Source organism: Microcebus murinus, chromosome 12, assembly GCF_040939455.1.
Source record: "Microcebus murinus isolate Inina chromosome 12, M.murinus_Inina_mat1.0, whole genome shotgun sequence".
Classification (NCBI taxonomy): domain Eukaryota; kingdom Metazoa; phylum Chordata; class Mammalia; order Primates; family Cheirogaleidae; genus Microcebus; species Microcebus murinus.
Genome location: NC_134115.1, coordinates 7,860,678 through 7,873,871, shown reverse-complemented (window position 1 = coordinate 7,873,871; position 13,194 = coordinate 7,860,678).

Genomic DNA, 13,194 nt, shown 5'->3' with positions numbered 1-13,194 from the left:
GCTCCATTTTTATCAACATGCCTACATGAAATTAGATTTCAACTCCACCTCACTTTCAATTTCCAGGAGGCATACAGATAGTTATTAGGAAATGGAAGTGCAAAAAATGCTGCCTGGTTCTCAGAGCACGGCCTGAGATTAGAAATGTTCGGAAGAACAGCAGACCGAGGAGTCCTGAGCTCCTGGGATGTGTGGAAGGGATGGTCCAGCGATGTTGCAGCGAGATGAAAGGGTAGCACTGCTATGGTCAAAAGCAACATAGCTCTGCGGTCCAAGCATCAAATGACATCGTAGACCATGAGGTCAAAGTAGGAAGCAGCTGAGACTGAGGACAAGCATAAGCTGAAGTGGGAGGTGTCACCAGGGAGGGACCACAGGTCCTTACTATGCTGATAGATCAAAAGCATTTAATTATGTGCAATGGAATATTAATGCCATTTCAAAACATTTTCTGTTAGAACAATTTCCAGGAACTTTAAAAGTCTGTGTCGTGTGTGACGATTATTGAGCCTGGTGGGGCCGGTGCTCAGTCAGGAGAGCCTCTCTGCTGGGTAAGTGATGAGCACTTCCTCTCATAGTGCTGTGGCGGAAGGAGAATACTTCAGGCCAACAGGATGCAGGACCTTAGTGATATATGTCACATTCAAATGAATGATTTTGGTTCGATACTCCAAAGAAATATGGGACATACTGTCCGAAAGAAATCTATCTTTCTAACTATCTGTCCATAGTCTTTCAATGATCCCATAGCAAACAATTGATGAAAAACAACAAAAAAGAGTAACAACAGCACACCTGCTAGCCTTTCACCATTCTTAATTTGCTAAGGAATTTAAACAAATCTATTGCGCAAAAAAAAAATAATCAATTCTCATTTTTTTCAAATAGCTTTTACCACTTAATAAAAGTATTCAACATTTCTCCATTTCTATATGGCCCTCTGAACTTCACTAAATCCAATTAATCAAAACCCAAGCCCTGAAGATATTTATATCAACTTTCTGGCATAAATCTAAGACAATAAACTATGCCTTTGTCTTTAACTTCTACTCCTTCACTATTACCACTGTAAGTATTTCAAAGATGTTTGTACTATTTTCTAATATACCAAATGTTTAATTTTCACACAAAATTTTTTCTTGCTGTCCTTTTCTTGCTGTGCAGGTGCAGCTGGAGGGCTGCATCCACACTGACAAAAGGAACAGTGGAGGAAAAAGGACTATCTCTGCAAAAGTTTAAGCTATTCTTTTTGCCCATAGAAATATGAATTTAAACTTGCTTCTAGCTCTCTAGGAGAGCTACTTCACTTATTTGCTGCACTGACAACAAAATACAATTTTTGTTTGATTAAAAAAAAGCAAAGAAAGCATATGTTTTCCTCCATTGAGTTCTGTATTGATTAAATTCAACTTATTATTGATCTTTTAAAATAAAATTGACATTATAGTTAAATTTTCAGAGAAAAGACTTTAATGTATGGAAAATTTAAGCCAAGGAAAATAAAAGTATAAAATTTAAAAATTACTAGCTCATCACATCTGTTTACTTAAATTTGTTTAGCATCCTGGAGAGAATTTTTAAATTGAATCCAGTTCTTTGTGCTGATTTTATACACACACACACACACACACACACACACACACACACACACTAAATTTACCTAGCAATTGGAGAGGAGTGGTTTGAAAACCTAATATATATGAAAACATTATAAAAAATTTTAATTCAAGAGTCATGCAATAGAAAGAACTGGGTTTTGAAATTACCATTCTGAATAAATAGACAACTGCTGTATTTAATTCTAGCTAAGCATCCTCACTGCCAAAAGTGCACATATTTTACAAGGCTCTTTCTCTCTACTTGAATATCTTTAACCTGCCATTACCAGTATCTGTTTGGTGGGGTTTACTATGAATTTCTATCTGGGGCTATGTCTAGAGGAATTGCAACCAGGTGGACAAAGCTAGTTGTGTGGAAAAATAATTCAGAATTGCTGTGAAAAATGGACTCTGCACAATGGATTTTCTGGGCTGATTAGTTAAGCAGCATGGATATATCACTGGAACACCAAACCTAGTGATTTGAAATAACAAAACAAATTGCCTAATTTCAAAATGTAATGAAAATACATACATTATTTAAGGAGATGTTGCAACAGTAGATGGCTGATGCCCAGTTTTCAATATTTATAAGGTGCATGTAATTTCTTTTTGCATTAAGCAAAATTTCAGCTTTCTTACATGGTATCTAAGTAAGGAAGATAAATTCCCCTTTTGTAATTTCTTATATCCAACGTGCGGTTCAATTCTTGATTGTTAGGCTCATCTATACATTCCACCACCCAGAGTACCTATACTAGCTCTTCTTAGCCCACGAAACCACAGAACACTCACTATAAGAGGCTGTGTGCCTCAGTTCTAGTACCTTCTTTATATGTACCATCTTTCAAGTCTCCCTGCTCCTTCTCCTCATAGGGACTTGGCTCTTCAGACTTTTCTGTTTAAAACTGTCTACCCTGTGATGCTCCGTTCATCCCTTTTATGCTAATTAAAGCCTCCTCTACCTTCATTTCTCAACCTAAGAAATATCTGTCTTGGGACACTTTTCATTAGCCTTCCAAATCTGGCTTCCTCATAAAACTATCGTACAGATTATTGCTCTTCTTCATCAGTGTTGACGTCTCAATTAACCGGAGTGATAATGTGATGTGATCCATGCATGTTCTCTGGTGAGCCGCAAGAAATCAGAACTCTCGTTCACCCAGGACTGTACTCCTCTTGCCTCCCAGGTGCATGCAGATGAACCAGGCACCGCACTGGTGTAGGGCTCCAAGTTTCTGCAGCCAGAGAATCTGGAAAGACACTGATTTAACTTAGGCACATTTTTTAGGTCTCTTCTTTTGGGATAGCATTTTAAATAACACATGAAAAAGAATATGAAGAGTTTAAGGAAAATACTTTTCTTATCAGCGTTTGAGACACTTAATGACTTAAGCCCTAAGTAAGGACCTCATAAAGAATTTTGAAATTTTAAGAAATATTTTACATAATACATAGTCAAGTGTGTCTTATTTTATTGGTGGAAGCCATGCAAAAAGTTCCATTCCAAGCAATTGTTCTCAGTTTCCACAGAGAAAGGATAAATTGGGAATATATATGTTTTATCAGGAGAGATTTGGGCTAAACATTAGGAAGAATTACCTGGCCAGGAGGTTGCTATCCACCATAACACTATCTCCTTTTGGGAAGAATAAAGGAAATAACATGATTTAGGAAGAGTCTTAATACAGAAAGAGATAACTGGATCAGATGGAATTTCATCAAGGTTTCTTTGAAATTTCTTCAGCATATAATTCATAGATTTGGTAAAAGTACGTCATTCCCAATAACTAGGTATAATTAAAAATTTGTAAGAAGTTCTACATATGTGCTTGGTAATTTTAAGGGTTATTATTTATAATCATTACTAAGATCACAACATAGCTATGTCCTAAAACTAATCTAAAAAGGAAAATTATTCTAATTGTCATAAATTATATGAGGATAAGAGTGAATTTAAAATCTTAAATAACATTTCAGATATTCCTTAAAAGTACATCACTGTGTGCTATAACTAATGACCCTCCATTTGTGACTACTTAAATTATTGAAAGTCTTAGTATTAATCAAACTTACCATAATTAATTTCAAATATTTGAGTAGTCAGTTTTAAAATATTGAAATTATTATCTGTTTTATAAAGTAAACTTGAATGTTATTCAATCAAAATGACCCAGAAATAAAATCATATTAATATTAAAATAAGGAATTAAAGATAATGAATTTAGATAATGGGGACATTAGAAGAATTACTTCAAGTCTTTGCCATTTTTTAGTAGAGAGTAGAGTCTTTTATCCAATTACTATTATTTTCAATTATTACACTTTTGAAAATGTAGTAAAATTCTTTTCTTACATCTTAGGCAATATATTGCTTTTTTGACAAATAGAACATATGAGAAAAAGGAAAATTAGTCAAAATGTGTATTTTCATATTTTATGTAGGGTACTTTATATCATATTGTAAAAATATGTTAATAAAGAGAGGTCCATAGTCTGCAGAATGCATCATATTCTGAACTAGCTCTTAACACTCATGAACTTTTTTAGTAATTTTATTAATGCAGACACTGTACTTAACATGGCACTGAATTTTCAATGCCATTTGCAATATTTTAAAATCATAGCAAGCTCCATTTTGAGGTGAAATTTGTATAAGTGAAGGTACATAGAACGCCTGAGATACAACTGCAGTTTGAGCTCTTTATTGTTCATATGTGGTTATTTTAAACAAGAGCTTAGATTGATAATTGATCATCTCAACTAAGAATGAAAAATGATTTAAATTTCTATACCACCAAACTAAAGTTTTCACAATAGCAAATAAGAAAATAAAATACCTAGGAATATATTTAACCAAGGAGGTGAAAGGTCTCTATAAGGATAACTACAAATCACTGAGAAAGGAAATTGAAGAGGTTGTAAACAAATGGAAAAACATATCATGCTCGTGGATTGGCAGAATCAACATTGTTAAAATGTCTATACTACCCAAAGTGATTGACAGATTCAATGCAATCCCCATCAAAATACCAACATCATTTTTTGCAGATCTAGAAAAAATAATTTCACACTTCATATGGAACCATAAAAGAGCCTGAATAGCAAAAGCAACCATAAACAAAAGGAACAAATTGGGAGGCATCACCTTACCAGACTTCATACTATACTATAAGGTCATAGTAACCAAAACAACATGGTACCAGCACAAAAATAGAGACGTAGACTAATGGAAGAGAACAGAGAACTCAGATATAAAACCATCCCTATATTGCCATCTGATCTTTGACAAAGAAGACAATAATACACACTGGGGAAAAGAATACCTATTAAATAAATGGTGCTGGGAAAATTGCATAGCCACATGTAGAAGATTAAAACAGGATAAAGACTGGGCGTGGTGGCTCACGCCTATAATTCTAGCACTCTGGGAGACCAAAGCAGGAGGATCACTCAAGGTCAGGAGTTTTAGACCAGCCTGAGCAAGAGCAAGACCCCATCTCTATTAAAAATAGAAAGAAATTATCTGGACAACTAAAAAATATACATATAGAAAAAGTTAGCTGGGCATGGTGGTACATGCTTGTAGTCCCAGCTACTCGGGAGACTGAGGCAGAAGGATTGTTTCAGCCCAGGAGTTTGAGGTTGCTGTGAGCTAGGCTGATGCCACAGCATTCTAGCCCAGGCAACAGAGGCAGACTCTTTTTCAAAAAAACAATAAATAAATAAACAAAACAAAACAAAAGGATGAATATCTCTCACCACTCACAAAAATTAATTCAAGATGGATAACAGACTTAAACCTAAGACATGAAACTATAAGAACTCTGGAAGAAAATGTTGGAAAAACTCTTCTAGTTATCACTCTAGGCAAAGAATTTATAGAGAAGATCCCAATGGTAATCACAACAACAACAACAACAAAAATAATAAATAGGGCTTGATTACATTAAAAACTCCTGCACAGCCAAAGGAATAATCAACAGAGCAAATAGACTACAGAATGGGAGAAAATATTTGTATGCTATACATTGATAAAAGGCTGATAACCAGAATTTACAAAGACCTCAAGCAAATCAGCCCATTAAAAAGTAGGCAACAAACATGACAGAAGCTTTTCAAAGGAAGATAGGCTAATGGCAAATAAACATGTGGAAAAACCCTCGGTGTCTCTAATTATCAGGGAAATGCAAATCAAAACCAAAATGAAGTATCACCTAACTCCAGTGAGAATGGCTTTTATCAAAAAACCCCCAAACAACAGATGCTTTTGTGGATGTGGAGAGAAAAGAACACTTATATACTTTTGGTGGGACTGGCAATTAGTGCAATCGCTATGGAAAACAGTATGAAGATTCCTCAAAGAACTAAAAGTAGACCTACCATTGGAGCTAGCAATTCCACTACATGTTATTTACCCAAAGGAAAAAAGGTGATTTTACCAACAAGACCCTTGCACTCAAATGTTTATTGGAGCATAATTTACAATTGCAAAGAGACAGAATCAACTCAAGGGTCCATCAATTCATGAGTAGATTAATAAAATGTGGCATATGTATACCATGGAGTACTACTCAGCCATTAAAAGGGATGAATTAAAGCCTTTTGCAGCAATTTGGATGGAACTGGAGACCATTCTCCTAAGTGAAGTATCACCAGAATGGACAAACAAACACCACATGTATTCACTATTAAATTGAAACTAACCAATCAGCACTCATGAGCACATAGGGAAGTAAAACACATGGAAATCAAACAGGTAGCGGGGAGAGGATGGGTGAAATCTCACATAACACTATATGTACACTACCCACCTCCAAGTACCATCACATTGGCAACTAGGGCTCGTCTTAGGATTTTGGAGGGACACAAACATTCAGCTTATAACAAACTAGCTATTGTTAACTACACTAAATGACATTTTCTATTTTGTGAGCCCCTTTTGAAAATTTTAAGTTTTGACTTCTTGAAAATGATCAAAAGTGCTTTACCAGACAAAAAGAGAACTCATTTTGAAAGACTGTTGGTACACCTCTCACAAATAAATAATCTGAGGTGATTATTATTATTATTATTACACAGTGAATAACATCCCACAGCTGTGACTTTTCACGTAATGAATTCCTACTACATTTATTGGATCCTTATGCTCATGCCCTGTTTCCCACGCTCTTGGAAAGGGATTGGGGATGCAAATCCCCAAACCCATGTTGGGGTTTTTGATAGAGTAGCTGTCTACCTCTGGCCAGCTGGGTCTTGAGAAAAGATCATGCCAGTCCTACTCCCCATCACTGTGATTTTGTCCTATGTTTTTCTACTTTTACATCTGAATCAATTTGAAAACTCAATGCCAAAAATAAGTCCTCCAGGCAGTTAAACTTTATGTAATAAAAAGGACTTTAATAAAATTAATAGGAAGTAGGAACTTTTAAAATATTGATATATAAACTGCTTATGATAAAATAGGTACAAAACTATACTATTACTTTAACTTTATATTAAAATGTATGGAGTACTAAACACCATTGACTTTTTATTTTCTCAAATGGAAGTGCCATATTGTCATTGATTCTCAATGGTGAATGTGGTATCAAAATCATCTCTGAGACTTTTTCAAACTACACCTTCCTGCTGGAAATTCTGATGCGTCCTAAAGTTGTGTTTCTGAAGGTGGAAGCAATTTCCACAGTGAGGTACTGTTACTGCTATGTCAACCTTCAAGAGGAGTACTTACAGGGAAACATGTGTTGTCTCATTAAAAAATTGTGCAATTTATTACATTGGTTAATTAAATATAATATATATCCATTTTATTTAATATGGTGGTAAAGATAAGTATTTTAAAAATAAAGTTAAACTTTTTTACTTTTTAATTCTATGGGATCAACTCTTTTTTAGCACCCACAGAGGATACTAGAAGCTGGGAAAGGGAAGAGGAAGAGAATGAAAGAGAGATTTGTTTAAAAATACAAAATTACAGTTAGATAAGAGGAGTAAGTTCTAGTGTAGGGGTGGGGAACCTTTGGCCTTCTAGATCCTTACATGCAGCCTTTTGACTGAATCCAATTTTACAGAAAAAAAAATCTTTTTATTTTTATTTTTTTCCTTTGTTATATATTAGTTTTATTCCATTATAGATCTAAAAAGATACTTTGGGCCGGGCGCGGTGGCTCACGCCTGTAATCCTAGCTCTCTGGGAGGCCGAGGCGGGCGGATTGCTCAAGGTCAGGAGTTCAAAACCAGCCTGAGCAAGAGCGAGACCCCGTTTCTACTATAAAAATAGAAAGAAATTAATTGGCCAACTGATATATATGTAAAAAATTAGCCGGGCATGGTGGCGCATGCCTGTAGTCCCAGCTACTTGGGAGGCTGAGGCAGCAGGATTGCTCGAGCCCAGGAGTTTGAGGTTGCTGTGAGCTAGGCTGACGCCACGGCACTCACTCTAGCCTGGGCAACAAAGTGAGACTCTGTCTCAAAAAAAATAAATAAATAAAATAAAATAAAAAGATACTTTGTATTATTTTATTTTATTTTATTATTTTTATTTCAGCATATTATGGGGGTACAAATGTTTAGATTACATATAGTATATTGTCCTTGCCCCACCCCAGGTCAGAGCTTCAAGCATGTCCATCCCCCAGACGGTGCACATCACACCCATTTTGTGTGTATACCCGCTCCCCTCTCCCACTCCATCTGCCCAACACATGATGAATGTTATTATTATATGTGCACTTAGGTGTTGATCAGTTAATACCAATTTGATGGTGAGTCCATGTGGTGCTTGTTTTTCTGTTCTTGGGATACTTCACTTAGTAGAATGGGTTCCAGCTCTATCCAGGATAATACAAGAGGTGCTAGATCACCATTGTTTTTGTGGCTGAATAGAACTCCATGGTATACATATACCACATTTTATTTTTATTAATGCATTTTTGTAGTCTTTTATATTTTCATTTTATTATAAAAATGAACATATTTAAAATTCCAAAGAATAAAATAAGTTTCAACAAAATGATACTCCCAGATTGACCAGTACAATTAGAACATTAATAAACCATAAGGGCTAAATTGACGGCTGCTACGCTCATTATTTAGTTCTAACTTCCCCTCCTGTCTGGCACCACTACTGCACGAGGCTGAGTGGCAAGAGTTTGTGTGGGTTGAGTACGCCAATCTGTTATCAGCTTTTTTTTTTTTTTTTTTTTTGAGGCAGAGTCTCACTTTGTTGTCCAGGCTAGAGTGAGTGCCGTGGCGTCAGCCTAGCTCACAGCAACCTCAAACTTCTGGGCTCAAGCGATCCTACTGCCTCACCCTCCCGAGTAGCTGGGACTACAGGCATGTGCCACCACGCCCGGCTAATTTTTTGTATATATATTTTTAGTTGGTCAATTAGTTTCTTTCTATTTTTAGTAGACAGGGTCTCTCTCAGGCTGGTTTCGAACTTTTGACCTTGAGCGATCCACCTGCCTTGGCCTCCCAGAGTGCTAGGATTACAGGCGTGAGCCACTGTGCCCAGCCTGTTATCAGCTTTTGACAGGGTACACTGTGTTTCTTTTTAAGTAGAATTTATGATAGTCACACAGCTTGATGGTATTTTTTAATACTGTCTGCTTAACAGCCCATGATGTCAAAGAAGACCAAGAGAATGGTGAAGAAAGAAAACAGATTTGTTAATGAGGGTTGGGAATTGCAATATTATCTTGTTTCTGCTAAAGATAAGATCATTTGCTTGCTTTGTAGTACTGCAATACCAACATTAAAGAAATTCAACACTCATCAGCATTACAACGTAAGGACCACAAATGTTTTAAATTAGTAGGAGAGGCACGAAAGGTTGTATTGCAGAAATTAAAAGATTAAAGGCAAAAGCAAAGTCAGTTCTTTCAAGTAGCAATAAGACCTAGAAATAATGCCACTGAACCAACTTATAAAGTGGCTTATATGCTCAGGAATAAAAGGGAAGCCACTCCGTGATGTAGAAATTGGGAAACAATGTATTGTCGAAGTGGTAGGATGCTTAGACCCTGATAATGTTTCAAAGTACAAAAACTGCCTTTTTCAAGGAGAACCATAACTGATCAGCAGTATGAATTAGCCTCAACATAACAGAACAACTTCATGCAATACTTCAAAAGGAAAATACATATATTCAGTCACTTTGGATGAATCAACTGATACTACTGATTTGGTGCAGGTTTTATACTTCATTTTGGGTCATAACATAAGATTTTCTTTGCTTAGAAGAGTTACTCGCTTTGGGCACTCTTGTGAATAGAACACAGGGAATAGATATCTTCCACACATTTCAAGATAAATGTCATGATGTTGGACTGAATTTGGTAAATTTAGTGAGTGTATGTACAGATGGTGCACCTTCCATGACAGGAAAACAGGAAAGGTTTATCGCACAAATTAAACAAATATTAACAGATCAGATGCTCTCATTTCTTTCATTGGCAAAAATCTCTGTGCTAAAACTACTATTTTAGGTGACTCTTTGCAACAAGTTATAAGTATTGTTAACTATATTCACGCAAATGAAACACAGCATCGTTAGTTTCATAACATGCTAAAGTTGAACCATGAAGTGTTCAGTGTGGATTTGCTATATCATTCTAAAGTGTATTGGCAATAGCAGGGATAGGTGTTAGCCTGATTTTTATCTCTGCAAGAACAGATAGTTAAATTTTCTGAAGAACACAATCAGCACTGTGAATCATTGAAAAAAGATTTCTATAGGAATGCAGCATTTTTGTGTGATCAAAATGACCTGAATATTTCTTTCCAAGGTAAAACTAAGTCTATATATGATATGTGGCAAAAACATCCAAGCATTTTTTAAAAAGCTGTCTTTTTTCAAAACACTTCTTCAAAAGGAAATTTTGGATGAACATTTTCCCCAGTTAGTGAAGGTCATTCATGAGCAGAATGATACATGTGAATCAGTTGAAGAATACGCAGCTGTTATAGTCTTATTAATTGAAGTATACAACGAAAGGTTCACTGACTTTAAGAATTATGACATCACACTCAAATTGGCATTTCAGGCTCACCTAGTTGATATCACCAAGGCACCTACAGTACTACAGATGGAACTGATTGAACTTTCAGAAAATGACATTTTAAAGTCATTGATACTAAGAAAGATCCATTCGGAATGTGGAAAAATGCAATAGAATCCCCATGCCTTTGGCAACATGCCCGAAAAAATGCTTTCTTACTTTTAAACCATTTATTGCTGGGAGCCTACATTCTCCTACCTCACCCAAATCAAGATGCCCTTATGGTCACAAGTGACCTACACCCACCGAGGGGATCAACCTAAACTATAGACCTCCATGCTACAACCAAATATTCAGTGTTTTCCAACAAAAAGCAGACACGACAAAGTCATCAAAAGATTAATTAACTTTAAAATTTACAAATGGTTTTCTTTTTTTGAAATTATTAAATAGATAGTAGTTAGATTTTTATAAAAATGTTCATTTTTAAGTATAACTAATTGAACTTTCTTGAATGTGGCTTTATTTGATTAGAGCTAAATTAATGCAGCTTTCCAACATGAAAAGGTCCCCAACCCCTGTTCTAGTGTTTGATACCACTGTAGGACAAGTATAGTTAATAATAATATATTATCTAGCTTCAAATAGCTAGAAGGAGGATATTGAATATTTCTAACACAAGGAAATAATTAATGCTTGAGATGATGGATATGCTAATTACCCTGATCTGATCACTATAGATTATATGTATCACAATATCACTCTGTGCCCCATAAGAATGTATAATTATTGTCAATTAAATTTTTTTTTTTTTTTTTTTTTGAGACAGAGTCTCGCTTTGTTGCCCAGGCTAGAGTGAGTGCCGTGGCGTCAGCCTAGCTCACAGCAACCTCAAACTCCTGGGCTCGAGTGATCCTTCTGCCTCAGCCTCCTGGGTAGCTGGGACTACAGGCATGCGCCACCATGCCCGGCTAATTTTTTTATATATATATATCAGTTGGCCAATTAATTTCTTTCTATTTATAGTAGAGACGGGGTCTCGCTCTTGCTCAGGCTGGTTTTGAACTCCTGACCTTGAGCAATCCGCCCGCCTCGGCCTCCCAAGAGCTAGGATTACAGGCGTGAGCCACAGCGCCCGGCAGATTTTTTTAATTGAAAAAATTAAAAAATTAAGTAATGATATGAACTCCATATAAACAAAATGACTATAAGGAAATTATAGGACAATTAGAGATGTGAACACTGACTAGATATTTGATAATATTAAGGAATTATTGTTAAATTTCTTAGGTATAATAATGATATTTTTACAAAATAGTCCTTATTTTTTAGAAAACCATACAAAAATATTTTCAAATAAAATGATACCATGTGTTTCCTTAAGAAAATTAAATATATGAAATAAAATTAGGGTTAAAATCTTTAAACATCATCTATTTGAGTATTTGTGTTTTATGTACATATGGATATATAATTAAATTAAGATTAATAGCTTATAATTAATAAAGTAAATCAATAATTTAAAAGGTTTGATCTTTGAATATAAGTTTCATGCTTTGGTCATGATCTTGAATAATTTTCAGCAAAAATTTCTCGCTTCTAAAACTTCTTGTTCTGTTTCTTTTAAATATTATCACCCTATAATAGGCACCCAAAAATAATGTCCAAATTTCTAATTTTCTCTAAAACTCTGTCTCCTTTTTTTGTTGTTGTTTCTTTTCTTTCTTTCTTTTTTAAAAAAACTTAAGCTCTAAGTTTATGGTAATAAAAGGATTATAATTAACAATGGTTAAATTGGTAAAATTTTATGTTGCACTGTATCACAATAAAACATTTGAGATATATAGTTATGGACAAATAAAGACCAGTGTCAAAAAAGAATAGGATTGTGTTTGCAGCACCAACCTTGAGAGGGAAGACAGTGTCTCCCTGGGGGCCATCAGGCAGACTTGTTTACCACCTAACATAAAAGCTGTAGGCCCCCACGTTCAGTGTTCCTCAGCTGCCACACACAGTTACTGCACGTCCAACATTGGCTTGGGCCCCTCTGCTTTATCTTTGTGGCACTTGGGGGACACGGAACTGGCACAACATTATAACTCATGCTAGCAGCGCCATGAGTAATAAAATCCTTTGTTTTTGGCTCAGGATGCCTGTATTTTCTGCCTATCCATTAAACAGTAACAGACTAACTTAATTTCTTTTGAGTGGGTTAAAATCTCAAAACTTGACACTTCCTTCTTACCATAGGTGACAGTTATTTGTAACTACCAATTGTTTAAACTTTTATTATGCACCTTTGTGACTGGATTGATATTCCTCCGCAGAGCCTTAATGTGATAGTAAAATGATCGAGATATATCATTTGGATATCTGCTATAGAATCTGCCTTTATATCAGTGCTTAATTCTCCTCAAATGGATAAACTGATAGGTCTAGTGTTAGCAAACAACCTTGCTGACGTTTTAAGGTTTAGATAACTCTTTGAGATTTTTTATGATTTCAGCATATTATGTAAACAAGTGAGTTTTCTAATTTCTTTAGGCATTTCAATCAAAAAATTAAAATAATTAATGACTCTAAGGGCAACA